Source organism: Podarcis bocagei (genome assembly GCF_964188305.1).
Source record: "Podarcis bocagei genome assembly, chromosome: 7".
Classification (NCBI taxonomy): domain Eukaryota; kingdom Metazoa; phylum Chordata; class Lepidosauria; order Squamata; family Lacertidae; genus Podarcis; species Podarcis bocagei.
In genome coordinates this window covers 75,740,684-75,760,023 of record NC_138132.1, presented here as the reverse complement: position 1 = coordinate 75,760,023, position 19,340 = coordinate 75,740,684, and the positions used below count along the sequence as shown (strand labels likewise).

Here is a 19,340-nt window from a genome sequence, read left to right as displayed (position 1 = left end):
GTGATGTATCTGGGGGTGGTCTTGGACTCCAGGGTGGGCAATTTAAAATGTCTATATAAGAGTAGACACACCTTTGTCCTGAGTCCTCCTCCTTTCCTACGTGTGAGGGGAGCACCCTGTTGCAACAGATCAATAAAGATCAGGCTTACGAGCTGCTTTGCTTCTCAATATTCTCTGGTTGGCCTCTGTTATTTTCTCCGACTGATGGAGAACCTACAAAGGACTCTATAAGGGCTCTTGTGTCCCCCATAAGGGAAAAAGGGCAGATTTTCATTTATTACAGAGTCTATCTCCTCCCCACCCCCTTTCAAATTGTTCTAGATGGCCACACTTGTGTGTGCGAGCACACTTGTGGTGACGGTGTCTGCACAACGTCCTGGAATTAAAAACATTGCACGCTATCGACAATAAATAAATCTGAGGCTTCTTTTCGCACCGTCTGCACAAGAATGACATCTCTGAGCATGCGCAGAGTTCCTGGCTGCTGAGGAACCACAATACATGCTGCCGCACAGCACACGTTTGGAATTTGCCAGTGAAAAAGGACATAGAATCATAGAGTTCAAAGGGACCCTAAGGGTTATCCAGCCTAACCCCCTGCAGTGCAGGAATCTCGAACCCACAACCCTGAGATGAAGTGTCTCACGCTCTGCCAGCCGAGCCACCAGAGTTCTCCTAAATACATATTACTGAATAACTGAAGAAATAAAATAAATAATTCTTATGAAGCTCTTCACCAGCTCAAATGACAGTAATTTTGTGCTGTGTTAAAATATTGGTTTCTAGCCATTTCCTGACTGAGGCTATCAATGAGGCGCTATTTATAAGGAAACAAGGCATAAGCCTTTTCTTTTCTCGCACTTAGCATCTTCACAGCCAAACAGCGACCGAAGTAACAGAGCAAAAAATTATGGTTAATGTTCAGTCAAAATTATGGTTTTTGTTCTTATATTCGGGAATTCAATAAATTGTTATTTAAAAAAATATGGTGAATTTGAGCAGCGAATGGTTGCCGTCCCATCCTGAGGGAGGGGATTATTGCCAGTTTTCAGGGCGAGAAGCCGGCCCTTCGAGAAAGACCCTTCCCCACCCGATATTGTTCCCCACAGAACCCCACAAGTCTACCTCATATTATCAGACACTTTTATAGTAACACAAGTTGCTAACACACCCAGGTTCACAGCACGCACAACGCAAAGCGCAACAGCTTTTGCAACAAAATGTATTTATGTGAAGGCCACACAGTGAATTAAAGCTATGTAAGCAAATGCTTATAATTATGCTTGAAGTAAAATGTATCTAAATGGGTTTTGGTTAACAACAGCTCGTTTGCTTCCTTGAATGAGGTAATGAGAAAGGTTTCTATGCATGATTGGAGGAAATGTTAACGCTTTGTGTAAGAAACCTGTAAGTAAACACCCCCCCCCCCCGGGCAATGGGATGGGGTTCAGCCTTTGTGGAAGTGATCCCGCTGAACTTATTGGTTTGCAAAGTAATAAAATCATTGGACTCTATCTCTTCCTGGCTCCTGAGTTTGTTTGGCAAGACCCAGGAACTACAGTGGTACCTCGGTTTAAGAACTTAATTCGTTCCGGAGGTCCATTCTTAACCTGAAACTGTTCTTAACCTGAAGCACCACTTTAGCTAATGGGGCCTCCTGCTGCCGCCACGCCGCCGGAGCACGATTTCTGTTCTCATCCTGAAGCAAAGTTCTTAACCTGAAGCACTATTTCTGGGTTAGCGGAGCCTGTAACCTGAAGCGTCTGTAACCTGAAGCGTATGTAACCTGAGGTACCACTATAAAAAAAATTCCTTCCAGTAGCACCTTAAAGACCAACTAAGTTAGTTCTTGGTATGAGCTTTCGTGTGCATGCACACTTCTTCAGATACACGAGGTACCTTGAATGAGGTACCACTGTATGGGCTTTGTTTGCCTGCAACACTGCCACCTTCACAAACACGTTTGGTGAGGACACAAGACAGGGCCTTCTCGGTGGCTGCTCCTAGACAGTGGAACTCCCTTCCACAGCCTCTGCAAAAGCGGAGCCTCGAAAGCCTAGGGCAAGAGTCATTTTGCCCTCTCTGCTTTGCTCTCACCAACCAGCCAGCAAAGACATTTTTTGTTCCAACAGACCTTTGGTGGCCAACTGGCTGCTGCGAGAGGGCCTTCAAGGGGCGCTGTTCTTCGTGTGTGTTTAAAAAATGAATCTAAGTCATTTCGGCACTGCTTTCAATAGGTTCGTTTAATTGTTTTGATTTGTTTGTTGTTCATTTTCAGATGAATCCGCGTTAATGTACGTCATGAGCCGCCTTGCACGGAGAACGGCAGGGCACAAGCAAGACAAATCAATGGGTGTAGGTGCATTTTGATGGCAAGCTAATAATAATAATAATAATAATAACAATAATAATAATTTATTATTTATACCCCGCCCATCTGGCTGGGCCTCCCCAGCCACTCTGGGCGGCTTCCAACAAAACACTAAAATACAATAACCTATTAAACACTAAAAGCTTCCCTAAACAGGGCTGCCTTCTAAAAGTTTGGTAGTTATTTTTCTCTTTGACATCTGGTGGGAGGGCGTCGCAGTAATGTTTACTGCAGGACATTTCCCGCATAGTTTGCTGTGGAAAAGCAGCATGTAGATAGAGTTAAACTGGACTGGGGTAAACGGGTGTTGCGAGGTTTTGCAAAAGGCGGCGGAACCTGTTTGGCTGAAGGTGACAGCAGGACGCGAGAAAGGCGTGCATTTGAGAGGTGGGAATAGGGAGGCAAGCGAAGAGGCTTGCCTGAGCACACAAATGCTGAAACTGCTATATCAAGCCCCCTGATCATGTCTTTTACAGATGTCCAAGTGAGCACACTGAGCTCTGCAGACTGGCCTCCCAATGTACACGGAAGGTTGGAGGGAAGAGGGGATCTGTGCAATGAGGCTTCTGTGCACACACCTCTCCCTGCCAACACTTTCTGCATTTGCGCAAGCCAGGGCCGGTGGATCCATGCGTATCCCTTGTTTCCTTATAAGTAGCTCATCGTTCCATTGCTGTACCTTGCACAAATCCAGCGGCCTTTTCCTTTTTACGCACTGATCACCTTCACAGCCAAACATCGACCAAAGAAACAGATCATAAAACTGAATACAGTGGTACCTCGGGTTAAGAACTTAATTCGTTCTGGAGGTCCGTTCTTAACCTGAAACTGTACTTAAACCTGAAGCACCACTTTAGCTAATGGGGCCTCCTGCTGCCGCTGCACAATTTCTGTTCTCACCCTGAAGCAAAGTTCTTAACCCAAGGTACTATTTCTGGGTTAGTGGAGTCTGTAACCTGAAAGGTCTGTAACCTGAAGCATCTGTAACCTGAGGTACCACTGTATAACAACAACAACAATAAAAACAACAATAATAATAATAATAGTACCCTGACTACCAGACTGGGCAGCCGTCCTGGGCAGCTTCCCAAAAACTAAAAAACATAGTAAGGCAATCCTATCAGATGCACGGAAAATCCAAAGAGAGATTTTGCGGAACCAAGCTTCAATTCAGCAGGTGAGATTGGGTTTTCATAAGTGTGTCTGGGTTTGCCAAAGTGTGGGTGAGCCCTGACTGCCTCGCTGAAATCAGCAGGACTTGGTTTTAAGCAAACATGTGCAGGATTGAGCTGTGCGCATTTGAATGCTCCACCTGCACACAGAAAACTAGCTCTTCAATGTGATGACAAGGCTTGCCTCCTCCCTGGCCTTCTCTGTTTCCGTTGGCAGGGAGCTCCTTTTGGACCAAATTCTTTTGCGTGCCTGACTGGCAAAAGTCCACAGGCACACCCTACACTTAAAGCACTGTTATCCCGCTTTGACACGCGTGGCTTCCCTCGAAGCATCCTGGGGGTTGAAGCTAGTTAAGAGTCACCTGATGTATGGAAGTGAGAGCTGGACCATCAAGAAGGCTGATCGCCGAAGAATTGATGCTTTTGAATTCTGGTGCTGGAGGAGACTCTTGAGAGTCCCATGGACTGCAAGAAGATCAAACCTCTCCATTCTGAAGGAAATCCGCCCTGAGTGCTCACTGGAAGGACAGATCGTGAAGCTGAGGCTCCAATACTTTGGCCACCTCATGAGAAGAGAAGACTCCCTGGAAAAGACCCCAATGTTGGGAAAGATGGAGGGCGCAAGGAGAAGGGGACAACAGAGGACAAGATGATTGGACAGTGTTCTCAAAGCTACCAGCATGAGTCTGACCAAACTGCGGGAGGCAGTGGAAGACAGGAGTTCCTGGCGTGCTCTGGTCCATGGGGTCACGAAGAGTCGGACACGACTAAACGACTAAACAACAACATTGGTCATTTTAGCCAGGCAAAACCCATGTTGACAGCATGGAGCAGGGCTGGTGAGAAGGCACTTCTCCAACTTCCATGTGACAACCCTCTCAATATTTGAAGATGGCTATCGCATCTCCTCTCGGTCTTCTCTTGGCTAAACATATCCAGCTCTCTCAACCATTCCTCATAAGGCTTGGTTTCCAGACCCTTGTTCATACTGGTCGCCCTTCTCTGCACACATTCCAACTTATAAATATCCTTCCTAAATTTTCGTGCCCAGAACTGGACACAGTGTGATCTGACCAAGTCAGAACAGAGAGGTACTATTACTTCCCTTGAGACACTATACTTTTGTTGATGCAGCTTAAAATAGCATTCACTCTTTTTGCTGCTGCATCACACTCTTGACCCATGTTAACCTTGTGCTCTACTAAGGCATCTAGATCTTTTTCACATGTACTACTGGCAAGTCTGATGTCCCCCATCTTATAATTGTGTGGCTGGCTATTCCTGCCTAGAACCTTACATTTGTCCCTATTGAAATTCATTTTGTTAGTCTTATTGAGCTCTAACATGTTCCTGATTTCTGGATTGCTCCACAAACCTGCCTCCCAGGTTCATTCCTGGCTACTAGCTTACCCCACAGCCTCCAAGTTACCTAAAAACATTAAGGAGAACCCTGTTGGATAAGGCCAAAATCCCATCTACTCCAGCTTCCTGTTCTCACAATCTGATGCCTCTGGGAATGTCAAAACCAGGACCGGAGCACAATAACATTCCCTTGTGATTTCCAGCAACCTAGTATGAAGAGGCAGATTGCCTCTGCCAGTGGAGGGAGGATACAGCATTGTGTCCAGCAGCCACTGCCAGCTTTATCCTCTATTACAGTGGTACCTCTAGTTACAAACTTAATTTGTTCCGGAGGTCCGTTCTTAACCTGAAACTGTACTTAACTAGAGGCGTGCTTTTGCTAATGGGGCCTCTTTCTGCCACTGCGCCACCGGCACACAGTTTCCGTTCTCATCCTGGGGCAAAGTTCTCTACTCGAGGTAACTCTTCCAGATTAGCAGAGTTTGTAACCTGAAGTGTTTGTAACCTGAGGCGTTTGTAACTCGAGGTACCACTGTACATCTTGTGGCAGTGAATTCCATAGTTTAACTATATGCTGTGTGGGTAAGTACCTCCTTTTGTCTGTCCTGAATCTTCCAGCTTCACTTCATCTTCATTCATCTTCACTGGATATCCTTGAGTTCTAGTGTAGTGAGAGAAGACTGTTGTCCAGCTCAGACACACTAGATAAGCTGAGGGGATGGGCAGATTTCATGATGTCAGGAGCTACTTTGTCCAGTCATTCTGCTGCTGCTTGTCACGACCCCTGTACCCAGCAGTGATCTGGACACAAGAGTCGGAGATTGCAGGGGAGCCAGATCTGGGCCAGGGCTCAGAGCTGACTACAGAAGACAGGGAGGCCAGTGAGCCTGAGATGTTTGGACAAGAACTCCTGGCAGAACCTCCCAGACCACCAGGGCCTATATGGCCAGAGCCTGGACCCTCTCAGTCACCTTCCCCTGAGCCTGAAGAACAGGATACCTCTCACCAAACATCACCAGTGCAGAAGTTCCAGGAGCACACCATGAAGGAGGCTATTGAACTGAGGAGGTGTGCCCATCTTCAGGCCACACGGCTGACTTTTTAAGGCTCTGAAGTTCTCTCAAGGGAATGGAGCTGGAGAACTTTCAGCTAGCCTTGTCATGTGCCATGTGGGTTCCTGCATCAGACCAGAACATAACTCTGCCATCAATGAAGAAGTGGGAGTCAGAAACCCAGAGCCGGCCCAAGTCATTTTGCAGCCTGAGGCAAAGGACAAAGTCTCATCTCCTCCTTGTTCTTTGTACAGAACCTGACTGGTCTAGAAATTGAATCTTATTATTTGAGTCGGCCAAGTCAGTGATGGCTCACCCTTGAGGGTGTCTTGTTTGATATTTGGTACACCCGTGTGGGCAGTTGTACTGGCAGAAAAAAATGCCTGGCTCAATCGTAAAAGCCTGAAGGGTGATCCTGCAAGGGAGGTTTTCACACTGTTTGGTCTGCTTTTATTTCCTATGTAAACAGGAACAGGCAGGGGAGAAGGGCATCCCAAGCATATGGGCACTCTCAAAATTAATGATGGATATGTTAGGCTGTGGCTTTATAGGGCCTGGTCAGCAGGGATTGGCCACTGAGGTCAGCTGACCATGCTGGCAGTGCAGCCTAGAGCAGTGTTTCCCAACCTTTTTTGGGCAAAGGCACACTTGTTTGATGAAAAAAATCTCGCGGCACACCACCATTACAGCCCCGTGACGTCAGCGCGCAGCGTCACGCCGGGAGGGATGCACGAAAGTGAAAGTTTTCAATTTTTTCCCCTCCCCCTTGCCGGGGAACCTCCAAGCTTTGGGGGTGGGGGGGGGAGGAGGCAGCAAAGCGAGGGACTGAGGGACGGCGGCAGCTGAGGCGGCGGCGGCTGTTGTGGTGGCGGCGGCGATAGTGGGCGGAGGAGGGGCGGCGGCGGGGCTGAGGTGGCCGGCGGCGGCGGGGGAGGCGGCGGCGGGTGGAGCAGGAGGGCGGCCGAGGCCGGTGAGGGAGTAGGGTTGCCCGGGGCTTGAGGAGCCGTCGCCGGGAGTTGCTGCTGCTGTTGTTGCTGCTGCTGCCCGGACATGCCGGCCTCCTCCTCGTCCGCTGTCTCGCGCTCCTCCCTTTTGCACGCGCTGCCCCGCCGCCGCCCCATTGGCTGGGTCCTGTCAGCTGATCCTGTGTTATTTCCTGCGTGTGTGAGGGGAGAATGGAGAGAGAAACCTCGGCACCACCACCGCGGAGCCGCCCCCGGCTCGACGCGGATCCTCGCCGCCGCCGCCTCTCACCGCCCGACTCGCCCGCCTCCCTCCCACGGCACACCAGCCAACGTCTCGCGGCACACTAGTGTGCCGCGGAACACCGGTTGGGAAACACTGGCCTAGAGGACACCCTCGAAGCACAAAACTCAATCTGCCAATCATGCAGTAGATACAGAGCATAGGTGAGGCCAGGGATTAAGGCTGCTGCAAGCCCTGCTTTGAGGCAATAGCTGTCTACACACTAAACATTTGATGCACATCTGAGGCACTTTCTTTCTCTCCAAAGAATTCTGGGCACTGCAGATTGTTAAGGGCTGCTGGGAATTGTAACCCATGATGAATAAATTAGAGTGTCCCAAACTTATTTGAGGAAAACAATGTGTCTCAAATGTGCTTCAAAGCTACAGTGTGGACGCAGTCACACGTGTGAAGATGCCTCATACCGGGGCAGATTGTTTGATCCATCTAGCCCAGTGCTGTCTTCTCTGAATGGCAGCAGCTCCCCAGGGTTTCAGGACAATGTCTTTTGCCATCACCTAAATGGAGATAGATGGGGTTGAACCTACCACTGCAATATGGGCACACACAATGTTGTTGTTGTTACTTATAAAAATACCTCAAAGTGACTTACAAGCACAGTGGAATTTCTTAAACCAATTTCAATAAAACCTTTTTTTTAATAAAAAAAACCACGCCACCAAAACCCCATATTTATATAAATAAAGGCAGGTCTTGCAAATCCTACTGCATCAAAAGAAACCACAAATACTTTAAAATACTTCAAACTAAGAGTGGATAAAAAAGGAAACTTTTTGCCTGGTAACTACAATTAGACAAATATGGCAACAGGAAAACCTCCTTGGGAACAGCATTCCACAAATGCATACCCTCCAATTGTCCTGATTTTCCAGGTATAGTCCCAAAATTAAGCTGCCCTGGTTTCTGATTTGATCCCAGACTGTCCTGCTTTTCAACAGGATGTCCCTATTTTAATCAGGAAAATGTCGGCAGGGATGCAAGTGGGGAGCCACCACGGAGAAGGTGTTTTCTCATTTCCACCCTCCAGACCTCCTGTGGAGAAGATACATGGAGAAGGGTCTCAAATCACAGGTTCCAGGTTGCTTCATATGGGGAAAGGCGGTCCTTGAGGTATTGGGGTCCTCAGCTGCATAAGGCTTTATATACCTCAAAACCAGCATTTGGAATTGGACCCAGAGGCTGATTAGCAGTCAGTGCTGTCAGGCCAGGATTGGTGTTATGTGATCAGACTGTCTTGCCCCGGTTAGCAACCTGGTCACTGAATCATGAATCAGCTGAAGTTTCCAAACCATCTTCAAAGGCAGCCCCACCTATAACACATTGCAGTAATCTAATTTAGAGGTTATCAGAATGTAGACAACAGAAGTTAGGGGAATAGCTGTACAGATAGGGGCACAATTGGGCCACCAGCCAAAGTTGATAGAAGGCACACACCAGCAACCTTTAAGAAGCTGTGTAGCAGGTGTTGTACGCACTAGAGAAACCCCTTTTGACTTGGGTCCACTCTGTGGAGGATTTGGGATCATGGTTAACCCAGTTCAGCTTGGGAAACATAAATGTGGTTCTGGGGAAAACTTCCACCAACACTTCCAGGGGCAAAAGATGCAGGCTTGCGGCTGAGAGTAGCCTCCCACCTCCCCTCTGGCCCCTCCACTTACCCAGTGGCGTTTGCGCTTAATCTTGGCCTCCGCACAGAATGAATGTAAGCAGGTGGTTATTATCATCCGCCCCTGCTAAGAACTGTCTGTAAGTCCCTTCTGTATGGGGACGTGGGCCAGCAGGGTGGGGGTTCTCCTGACAGGCTCATGGGACCGGCCGGGGCCTCTTAACAAGCATCCGCGCCCAGCCCTCCGGGAGCGGATGTGTTAACTGTTTCTGGTTCACTGGAGGGAAAAATGGGCACAATGGACGATGTACAAATATTGTGGGAAATCTATTGGCCCCTTCAGATTTCACGAAGGCCAGGGCCCATTCAGCGGGATGAATTCCCCAGCAAGGTCTCATTCAGGCGGCGTCAATGGGAAACTTTTAATTGAGAGCCACTTCATTCAAGACCCCGTGAATGAGGAGGGGGCTTTTCTGAAGGGTGAACAGAGGCCTTCGTCTTAGCCGAGATAGGCCAAAAAAGAGAGAGAGAAGGGGTAGCATGAAAGAATAGAAAAGCCACTGTTTCCAACACTTAATGCTTCAGTCATGAGGGCTTTTAATCCTTCAATGTAAGGATGGTGGAAAACTGATTCCCTTATTTCTGGAGTAACAAAACTGAGCAGGGAAGAGGAGTGGCGGAGTTGAGGGTAAAAGGCCGTGGAAGACAATGTTGAGGGGGCAGGGGGAGCAGCGGCGTTAAACCTGGCTAGGGCCGGATGGAGACTATATTTTGGGAGGAAAGCAGTGAGTCAGTCAGGTGCTCTCCCCCCCCTCCGAAAAAAATATATCCGTACACACATCCCTCATGGATTGTCACAAGGACTTTTCACAGGCAAACTGATAGGAGCTTCCTAAGCTCCCGGTGTGTGCTTGTAATGCCTCTTTCATCAGACCAATAGGGTGGTCCCTTAAGTATTGTCGAAAAAAAGAGGAAACCTGTCACCCAAAAAAGAGGGCACAGACCTGCATAACTTTTGCATGTACAGCGGTACCTCGGGTTAAGAACTTAATTCGTTCTGGAGGTCCATTCTTAACCTGAAACTGTTCTTAACCTGAGGTACCACTTTAGCTAATGGGGCCTCCCACTGCCGCCGCGCGATTTCTGTTCTCATCCTGAGGTAAAGTTCTTAACCCGAGGTACTATTTCTGGGTTAGCGGAGTCTGTAACCTGAAGCGTCTGTAACCCGAAGTACCACTGTATTAACTGATACAGTTTTTGGAAACCATGGTTTGCTTGCATCCAATGAAATCCGAATCGGAGTAGACCAATTCTAATTAACAGACCTAAAATACCCACGTTCATTAATTTATGTGGGTGTGTCCTGAGCAGGATCAACACCGGGCACAACCCAATGACTATAACTTAAAATAAGAACAGATGCCTCCAAGGTCAGAGGCATTATACTTCTGATCACCAGTTGTGGAAACTGGAGGAGGGGAGAAGGTGCACTTGCATTGAGTTCCTGGTTGTGTGCTTCTCCTAATGGGCTAATGCAGGGATGATCTGTGTGCTTGCTCAGCCTGCTGTCCAGGAGCTATTGATGGGCAGCTTTGAGACCTCTGCTGCTCTCTCTTCTTAGGACTCATTTGGGCAGGGGGGAGGACTTGACTTGAACCCCCTACAAACAGAGGATTGTGCTTTGCAAAGCAGGGCACTCAGCCATCTTGCACACCAAATGATCACGGCCAGAAACAACTCTTCTCCCTGGCTGACCTAAGACACTTTGCTGCCTGAAGTGAAAGGCCGTTGCAAGGGACTAGGAGACCAATTTCATTCAGATACATTTAATTTGTACTTTCTGAAATACACAGCCATCTATTGGGATAACAGGGTCCAAATACCTATTGAAACTCTTTCAAAAGGTGCAGCGTTTGGCTAGTGAATCTTGGTTAGAGAGATTTTACTTGTTACAATCACACATACAGAGATGCTTGTAGGCAAGGAAATAATAAAGTTGCTTATTGTAGGAAAAACATAACATGGATAGAAGAGTTTCTTGTTCTAGTCTAGCTAGTCTGGAGAAGAACATGGTAGCCATACTTGCTCCTTTGTTGTCTCAGAGGATAGTTAAAGATGACCTCTCATTTTGAGGTCCAAGAGCCTACTTCGCGAGATGGTTGAGGGAATCAAACTGGGATCGCTGCCCTGAGCTCATCAGAGGAAGAGTGGGACCCAAAAGTAATAAAAATATTGCGAAAGGCCTGGCCAGAGGCACAAGATCTAGCTATATATATGGACATGGATGGATCCAAAGACCTTGCAACTGCCTTTCCAAATCTACAAATCTGTGGAGCAGAGCTTCCCAGCAGTGCCACAGAAATCTCTTTCTTTAGGTGGTCCCAGGAATGAACTGGGAGGGTGGAGGCAGCTTGTGCATTCCTTCCCCGCTCCTCCCCCCTGGGCCCCCCCAAAAAAGCGCCCCCCAGAAAAATAACAACGCATTTGTTAAGTCTGAAGTTCCCATCCCCTCGACAAAAGCTCTCAGATATTTTAACCGTGGACTCGGCCAGGCTGACAGCTCCGATTGTTAACCGCGCCACAGCGGCAAAGGTTCCAACACCCCCGTTCATCTGCAAAGAATAACGCTCATTAGCGCGATGCTTGGAACAGCGTATCGGGAGGTGGCATCGAGGAAAAGAGAGGGTGGGTTGCATTCCCCCTTACTTTCTGGACAAAATTTTTTCTCACACTTAAATTCATTGAAGAAGAAGGGAGGGAAAGAGAGAGGAGCGCGGTGGTGTGTGTGGTGGGGAGGGGATTGGGAATGAGAGAGGACACCAAAGTGGATGAGCAAATAATACATTGTTCCTGTTGCACAGAGCCCCCCCCCCCCGATGTCCCTTTCGTCAGGCCTTCATGACGATTTGTGCTCATGATGGGATCAGGGTGGTTAAGCGTGACCCCCACCTTCCATAGCGTTTTGCGCCTGCGAAATCTTGGGGGCGGGCATACTGCTCCGTGTCCTTGTGAATTCCTGCTGAAATCCTAGAACTGTAGAGTTGGAAGGGAACACGAGGGTCCATCTTTTGTAGGAATATTTTGCCCAATGAGGCTTGAACCCACGTCCTCGACCCACATCCCAGACCCATGTCCTCAAAACCCAAAACCACAAAATGTTGGGGTTTCTTTTTCATCTCAGCATGAGAGTTGCCCCCCCCCATGGCAATAAAGTGGTGACGTCGGGTAAGCATGGCAGAACAGCTAATAAAGTGGAATGGTGTCTGGACAGTCCAGCATAAACACACCATTAAGGAGCTGTCATTGCGTTGGTAGACATGTTGCAGAACTCACCTGCCAACGCCGCCACCCCCTCCCCCAGAACACCCACCTACTAGTTTACACTGGTTTGGGTGTCATTCCCTTCCTCAAGAAGAACGATAGTTACATAAGAAGGGCTCACAGCACATCTACAGCACGTCAACAAAACTAAATTTCTGGAAATGTCAGCCTTGATATAATACTGGTATATAAATTCCTAACAGCCTTCACCAACTTGGCACCCTCCAGATGTTTTGGACTACAACTCCCATCAGCCCCAGCTTTCCAGGGTGTGCACCTGGAGACACTCCCAGCCCTACCTGCAAATGCCAGGAAGTGAACCCGGGACGTTCTGCATGCAGGGCAGGTGTCCTACCACTCAGCTGTGGCCCTTTCCGGTGGTAAGCAATTTGTCTCCTACCTAGTACTCCAAAAAGAATCAAGGCAGCTTCCCAGATTCTCTACCTATCAAGTGAGTGATGAATTGGGGGTGAGTGCTCTCATTTCAGCTCTAATTACAGCAGCCAGTGGCTAATGATGCTAATGCTGATAATCAGTAATAGCAGATACATTTATTGTAGTATTAGTTTAGTTGTTCGTATTCTGCTTTCCTATTGAAAAAATAATCAGTGCAGCGTAGGAAAACACAACAAAACAATACATCCATTGGAACAACAGTAACAAATGCCCTTCCAATTTCATGTTAACCGCTACCAAGGCACGTTTGGTCTCAAATGACCATCTCCTCTTACCCTTCCAATCAAAAAAACCCATGCACCATTCCTCCCCTCTATTGACCTGGAAATAGTTTACACGTCCCAAGAGGTCATAGGTCAAAATGCTGCCATTTTCCAGGTCATCACACACTCCCTGAGTGTGACAGCCAATTAGCCACCTGGCTTCCCCACTGCCTCACCCAAGCCCAGTCCTACCCTCCGTGGGAAGGATTTAGGTCTGCTTCACCTTTAGAATTACTGTTCTGTTTGCGGAGTGGGCAGGAGTGACCTGCAATGGTATTGCTAGAAATCTGCCTCCTCTGTTTTCTATTAGATATAGGGACTTCCATGGGAAGGCCCATAAAGCATCTGTGGTAAAGCATCTGCTCTGCATGCAGAAATGTCCTGGGTTCAATCCCCACCATCTCCAGGTAAGGCTGGGGAAAGAAACCTCGGAGAGAGGCTGCCAGTCAGTGCAGACAGTACTGAGCTATATGGAGCAGTGGTCTGATTCAGGATAAGGCAGTTTTCTATGCTCCTAGGGCTTGCCGTCAGAAATTCATAATCTGTACTCCGGTCAGTTACCTGGGATTGTGTGTATTTTGAACTCAGAACCCTGTTCATGTGTGGGATGTAATAAAAGCAGCATCAGGAATGAAGTTTTGGGGTTGACCAGGCCTGATATAGAACAACAATAGCAAAACCCTGTACCTAGAAGAAGGGGTGTTTCCATTTTGCTGTGGTGGGTAACAGCATGTATATGATCTCTCTTGGGATAGGGCTATAGCTTAGTGATAGAGCACCTGCTCTGCTTGCAGAAGGTCCCAGGTTCGATCCCGAATCAGGTAGGACTAGGAATATCCCCTGTCAAACCCCAGGTGCCTGCTGCCAGTCTGTGTAGACAATACATCTCCAGGTCCCTCATGTTAAATTTGGCTACTGCCTGCCTAAGTAAGCACAAAGTAATTCACTGCATATGATTTCCCTATTTATGCCCTGCCTCCATTTCCCTCCCTTTCCTCTCTTTCTCCTGTGTCAGGCTTCAGATTGCAAGTTCCTCAGGGCAGGGACTGGGCCTCCTGCGCTCTGCAAAGTCCTACAAACAATTATAGTGCTCTGTTGAATGAATGGATGAATGAATGGCACTGTTATTTTGTGATTAGGAGCCTAGGGCTGCACACTCACCATGCATTTAAAGCCCACATCTTCTCCGAAAGAATCCTGGCAGCTGTAGTTTGCTAAGACTGCTGAGAATTGTAGCTCTGTGGGATGTAAACTAGTCTCTACTATTCTTTGGTGGCGCAGGAGGAAACAGCCTTTAAACAGGCCTTTCAACACACGAACGGACCTTTTCTGCAGTGGCTCCCCAATCCAGAATGCTCTCCCCGGGGAGGTGCGCTTGGCGCCTTCATTATACACCTCTAGGCGCCTGACAAAAGTGTTCCTCTTCAACCAGGCCTTTGGTTGACTAACATCCTATATCCTCTTGAATATGCTTGAGGGTGGGGGTGAGTTATTGTTTTGTTTTGTTCTTGTTTTATTATGTATTTTGTATTTTTATCTTGTATTTTTTATGCTGTGAACCCCCTGAGATCTATGGATGAAGGGTGGTATACAACTTCATATAAAAATAAATAAATGCATGGTGTAGATTGTAGCCAAAGAAAACAAGGAGAAATCGGGTTCTGTTAAGCCATTGGGAAGTGGGTAATCTTGCAAACTAGCTGGGAGTCCGTTTGCGAGAAGCTGCCGAAACTGTAAGGCAGAAGAGCCGCTTTCGAAAGCAGGTGGGGTGGCGAGAGAGCACTCTGTCTTCAAGGTGGTTCGTGAAAGAGTCCCCTTTGCCTCCATATGGGACAATGATAGTCTGTATGGTGATACACCGGCAGACATCTGGAACAACAGGAAGCGGCAACAAGGGTCGCCGCGGCAACGGTGCCTCCGTCTCTTTGATCCTACACCGGGAGAGCTGGGGAGCCGGAGAACCCGCAGGGCCCCGGCCCATTCAGCCTGAAGGGGCTGATTGATGGGCCAGCTTCAGTACGGAGGGAATACGATAAATCAAGGCTTCCACGCCTCCCCTCCCCTGCTGGAAAAATGACAATACTGCTTAGCTCTGGCCGGAGCTTTGATGCCTCTCTGTATCTCAGAGTTCAGTCATGGAGTTGATGTGTCTCTCGAGCCCCTCCTGTGGAAAAGTTATCCGCAGGAGCTGTTTTAATTCCACAATCCTACCCCCACCGCAACTTCTCTGTAAAAGTAGGCCTGCAATAGAGCAGTTCCCAGGTGTGGAGGTGAATAATAATAATAATAATAATAATAATAATAATTTATTATTTATACCCCGCCCATCTGGCTGGGTTTCCCCAGCCACTCTGGGCGGCTTGCGACAAAACACTAAAATACAATAACCTATTAAACATTAAAAGCTTCCCTAAACAGGGCTGCCTTTAGATGTCTTCTAAAAGTCTGGTAGTTGTTGTTCTCTTTGACATCTGGTGGGAGGGTGTTCCACAGGGCGGGTGCCACTACCGAGAAGGCCCTCTGCCTGGTTCCCTGTAACTTGGCTTCTCGCAGCAAGGGAACTGCCAGAAGGCCCTCGGTGCTGGACCTCAGTGTCCGGGCAGAATGATGGGGGAGGAGACGCTCCTTCGGGTATACTGAGGTTCCACTGCACTCGACTCCCATGCACATTTACCCAGAGGAAGCTGTGATCCACCCCGAAGGTCTTTTTTGACGAATGACAAGGGTTTTCTCCAACTAATTCCTACTCATCGTAGGCCCCTTGAAATGAATGAACCTAAGTTAGACATGTCCATAAACTTCAATGGGTCTACTCTGAACAGGACAAGCATTGGCTCCACCCTAAATTATTAAAAAGAAAACCACAAATGAATAAAGTCTTACTGTGTTCAGTGAGGGCGGGGGAGGGGGGTCCTAGTGCTGGGTAACTGAGCATAAGATTGCAATTGAGCATTTGATATTTATTTATTTATAAACAAAAGTACAGTCGTACCTCATGTTGCGTCTGCTTCAGGTTGTGTGTTTTCGTCTTGCATCCTGCAGCAACCCGGAAGTACCGGAATGGGTTACTTCTGGGTTTCGCGGCTCACGCATGCACAGAAGTGCTAAAATGTGCTTCGTGCATGCGCAGAAGCGCTAAAACGCACTGCACGCTTCAGCTTACGGCACTTCCGTGTTACGAACGGGCCTCCGGAATGGATCCCGTCCGTAACACGAGGTTCCACTGTAGTTCTAAACTGCCAGCTGTTGTTTTCTATTTTACAAAAAAGAACCATGTTCGTGTAACAATCATGTTAGTCTAACAATAAAATTGTTAAATCGTCATACAATTATATATCATAAAGTACAGAGCCAGTGACCAGCACTTACTCAAAGTGCATTTTATTTATTATTTATTTCTTGCATTTACATTAGTATTTATTTATTTAATTTCTAGACCATTTTATATTTTAAAGGGGAAAAAATATCAAAGTGGTTTATGCCACCTTTTCCTCCAAGCAGCTCAAGGTGGTGTGCTTGTTTCGTCCTCACAACAGCCCTGTGAAGCAGGCAGGGTGAGAGGCAGTGACTGACCCAAGGTCACCCAGTGAACTTCACGGCTTGAGTGGGGATTTGAAGAGTGGCCTCCCAGGCCCTTGTCCAACACTCTTAACATTTGCACTACACTGGGCTCTAGCCCAAAAGTGCATTACAAGCCCCAGTGTGCTAAATGGATCAGCTTTAAAAATAACAACGACCCACAGAGATTCTGCCTGAGTTTCTGTTCTGGGCGTGCCTCTACATGCAAAGGGGAACATAACCAAAGCTGTGAAATTATTCAATCATGGAGAGAGGTCAGCAAATTCCCCTAACCCTACCCTACTCTAGACAATAACAAAACAACTTCATTTTCTCCTAAGGTGAATTGACTTTCACAAGACTTAATGATAGTGAGCAAGGATCTGCATTCAGCTCCCCCGTGTGGTGAAATCCCCAAATTACACCTAGATGGACTAGATGGGCTTTTGGCTTGACCGGGTTCTTCTGAAGTTAAATAGGCAGCCACTCTGACCTGATACTAGGCAGTTTCCAACACAAGGGACCAAGACAAAACTAGTGAAATATGCATGGTCATAATAGACTTCTCTGTGCATTTTTGCTTTCAGAAGCTTTAAATGAACAGACACCTTTTCCCCTCCTTGCTGGTGGAGATGAGCAGATCTATCAGTTTCTCTCCATTTCTCATTTTTAAGAGCATAAGAAGAGCCTGTTGGAGCAGGTGAAATGGCCTGTCATCCTTTTCTCACAGTGGCCAAGCAGATGCCCCTGTGGGAAGCCTGCAAAACAGTACTCTTGATTCAGAACAACGGGCATGTAATAATAATAATAATAATAATAATAATAATAATAATAATAATAATAATAATAATATCTTTATTGTCATTGCCCCCTCTCGGGGACAATGAAATTACTTGGCTGCTCCATCCACCCAGGTAGGGCACTCCACACAAAATCAAAACAACTATAAAAACACTAATTAAAACAATACAGTATAAAACAGCAAGGAAGATTAGATGACTTTCAAAGTCCAGGCTTCCCATTCAGGGCCGAGATCGCTCTGGGGAAGAAGCTGTTCTTAAGACGGCTCGTTCTTGTCTTCATCGTCCTGTATCTCCGTCCCGACGGCAGGAGCTCGAAGAGACAGTGACCAGGATGCGATGGATCTTTTACTATGTCCAGTGCCTTCCTATGGCACCTTGTGGCATAAATCTGCTCTAAGGTGGAGAGTGGGCAGCCAACAATGCTCTCTGCTGCCTTAACAACTCTGCACAACTCCAACCTGTCCCGGGTAGTACAGCTTCCGTACCACACACATAAGCCATAAGTGAGCACGCTCTCAATGGCACAGTGATAGAAGGCAAGCAGCAGTTTCTGCAGAAGATGGTTTTTCTTTAGAATTCTCAAAAAGTACAGTCTCTGCTGCGCCTTCTTCACAAGCCCCCTTGTGTTGACACTCCAGGACAGATCCTCTTGTAATTCAATGCCCAAAAATCTGAACGTTGTTACCCTCTCCACACAGACCCCATCAATCAAAAGTGGCTGGACATTGCTCTTCTGTCTCCTGAAGTCCACCACAAGCTCCTTTGTCTTCCTTGTATTTATGAGCAAATTGTTAGCTCTGCACCACTCTGTAAGCCGCTCCACCTCATCTCTATAGTCCGTTTCACCCTCCCTTTCAGAGATGAGCCCAATCACGGTTGTGTCATCTGCAAATTTGACAACCCTATTACTAGGGTGAGCAGCGACACAATCGTACGTGTAGAGAATATAAAGGAGCGGACTGAGTACGCATCCCTGTGGTGTTCCTGTGTTAGTCCTAAGCATACTAGAGGTATAAGGGCCCAACCGAACCCTCTGGGGGCGGTCTGACAAAAAGTCCAATATCCACCCACAAAGTGATAACGGAAGCCCCAGATCTTCCAGTTTAGACATCAGACGTTGTGGTAGGATGGTATTAAATGCCAAGCTGAAATCTAAAAAAAGCAGTCTGGCATAACCCCCCCCCCCCCGCTGCTCCAAATGTGCAAGAACGGCATGGAGGGCAATCGCCACAGCGTCCTCTGTCGATCTTTTCGTTTTATAAGCAAATTGGAATGTGTCCAGTCCCTCTGGTAGGCAGGCAATGACATAATTTCGTACCAGCTTTTCAAAGCACTTCATGATTATAGGTGTGAGTGCTACTGGATGAAAATCATTCAGATCTTCCGGGTTAGATTTTTTTGCTATTGGAATGATAGTAGAGGACTTTAGGCAGGATGGAACAATAGCCTGGGCTAGGGATCGATTTCCTCCAACAGTGGAGACAGAAATTAGCTGTAATGGCTAGCAGCCATCCATAGCCTTCATGAATTTGCCTAGCCATATTTTAAAGTCATGCAAGTTGTTGGCCATTGCTACAGTCACATTTATACAGTGGCACATTTACACATTTATTTTATGCTATTTTCACTACTATATGCATGTTTGCACACGTTATTTTGCTGGAGAACTGCAATGCAAAATTCGGAGAAGTGCAAATTTCAAAGGCTGTCTGTCTCTTGGTTCACGTTATTTTCTTCGGAAGGTGCAAATCAGAGTGGTTCGCCTCTAAAATATGAACCATTTCCACCCCCCATCCCTACATCACTGCACACTAAGCTCGTCCTCACACAGCACATGGATATGCCCTGCTAAGATGACCTTTGTTGTCTGCAATATGTTCAGTTAAGCAGGGGGTAGAGTGTGGGGTGGGGGGAGAGCACCTTTTGTAAAGGCAAAGGTATTTGAGGGCTTGATATTGTCCTTAAGGCAATGGTTGGTGAAGGGGTCTGGAAAGGGGGCTCAAAACCTATTAGAGGGTAGTTAATCCCTGTTGAGCATTCTTCAGGACCCACTCTGAGCCTGGATGTGTTCAAGGGTTTCCCCTTCTCCACTGCTCCACTCTCCCAAATA

General features: G+C 47.4%; 1 long non-coding RNA gene across 1 annotated transcript in view; it reads left to right on the top strand.

Moving 5' to 3' along the window:
* The window catches only part of LOC308591176, a 230,257-nt gene that overhangs the window by 194,201 nt on the left and 16,716 nt on the right, over nt 1-19,340 (top strand). The gene's annotated exons all lie outside the window — the stretch shown is intronic.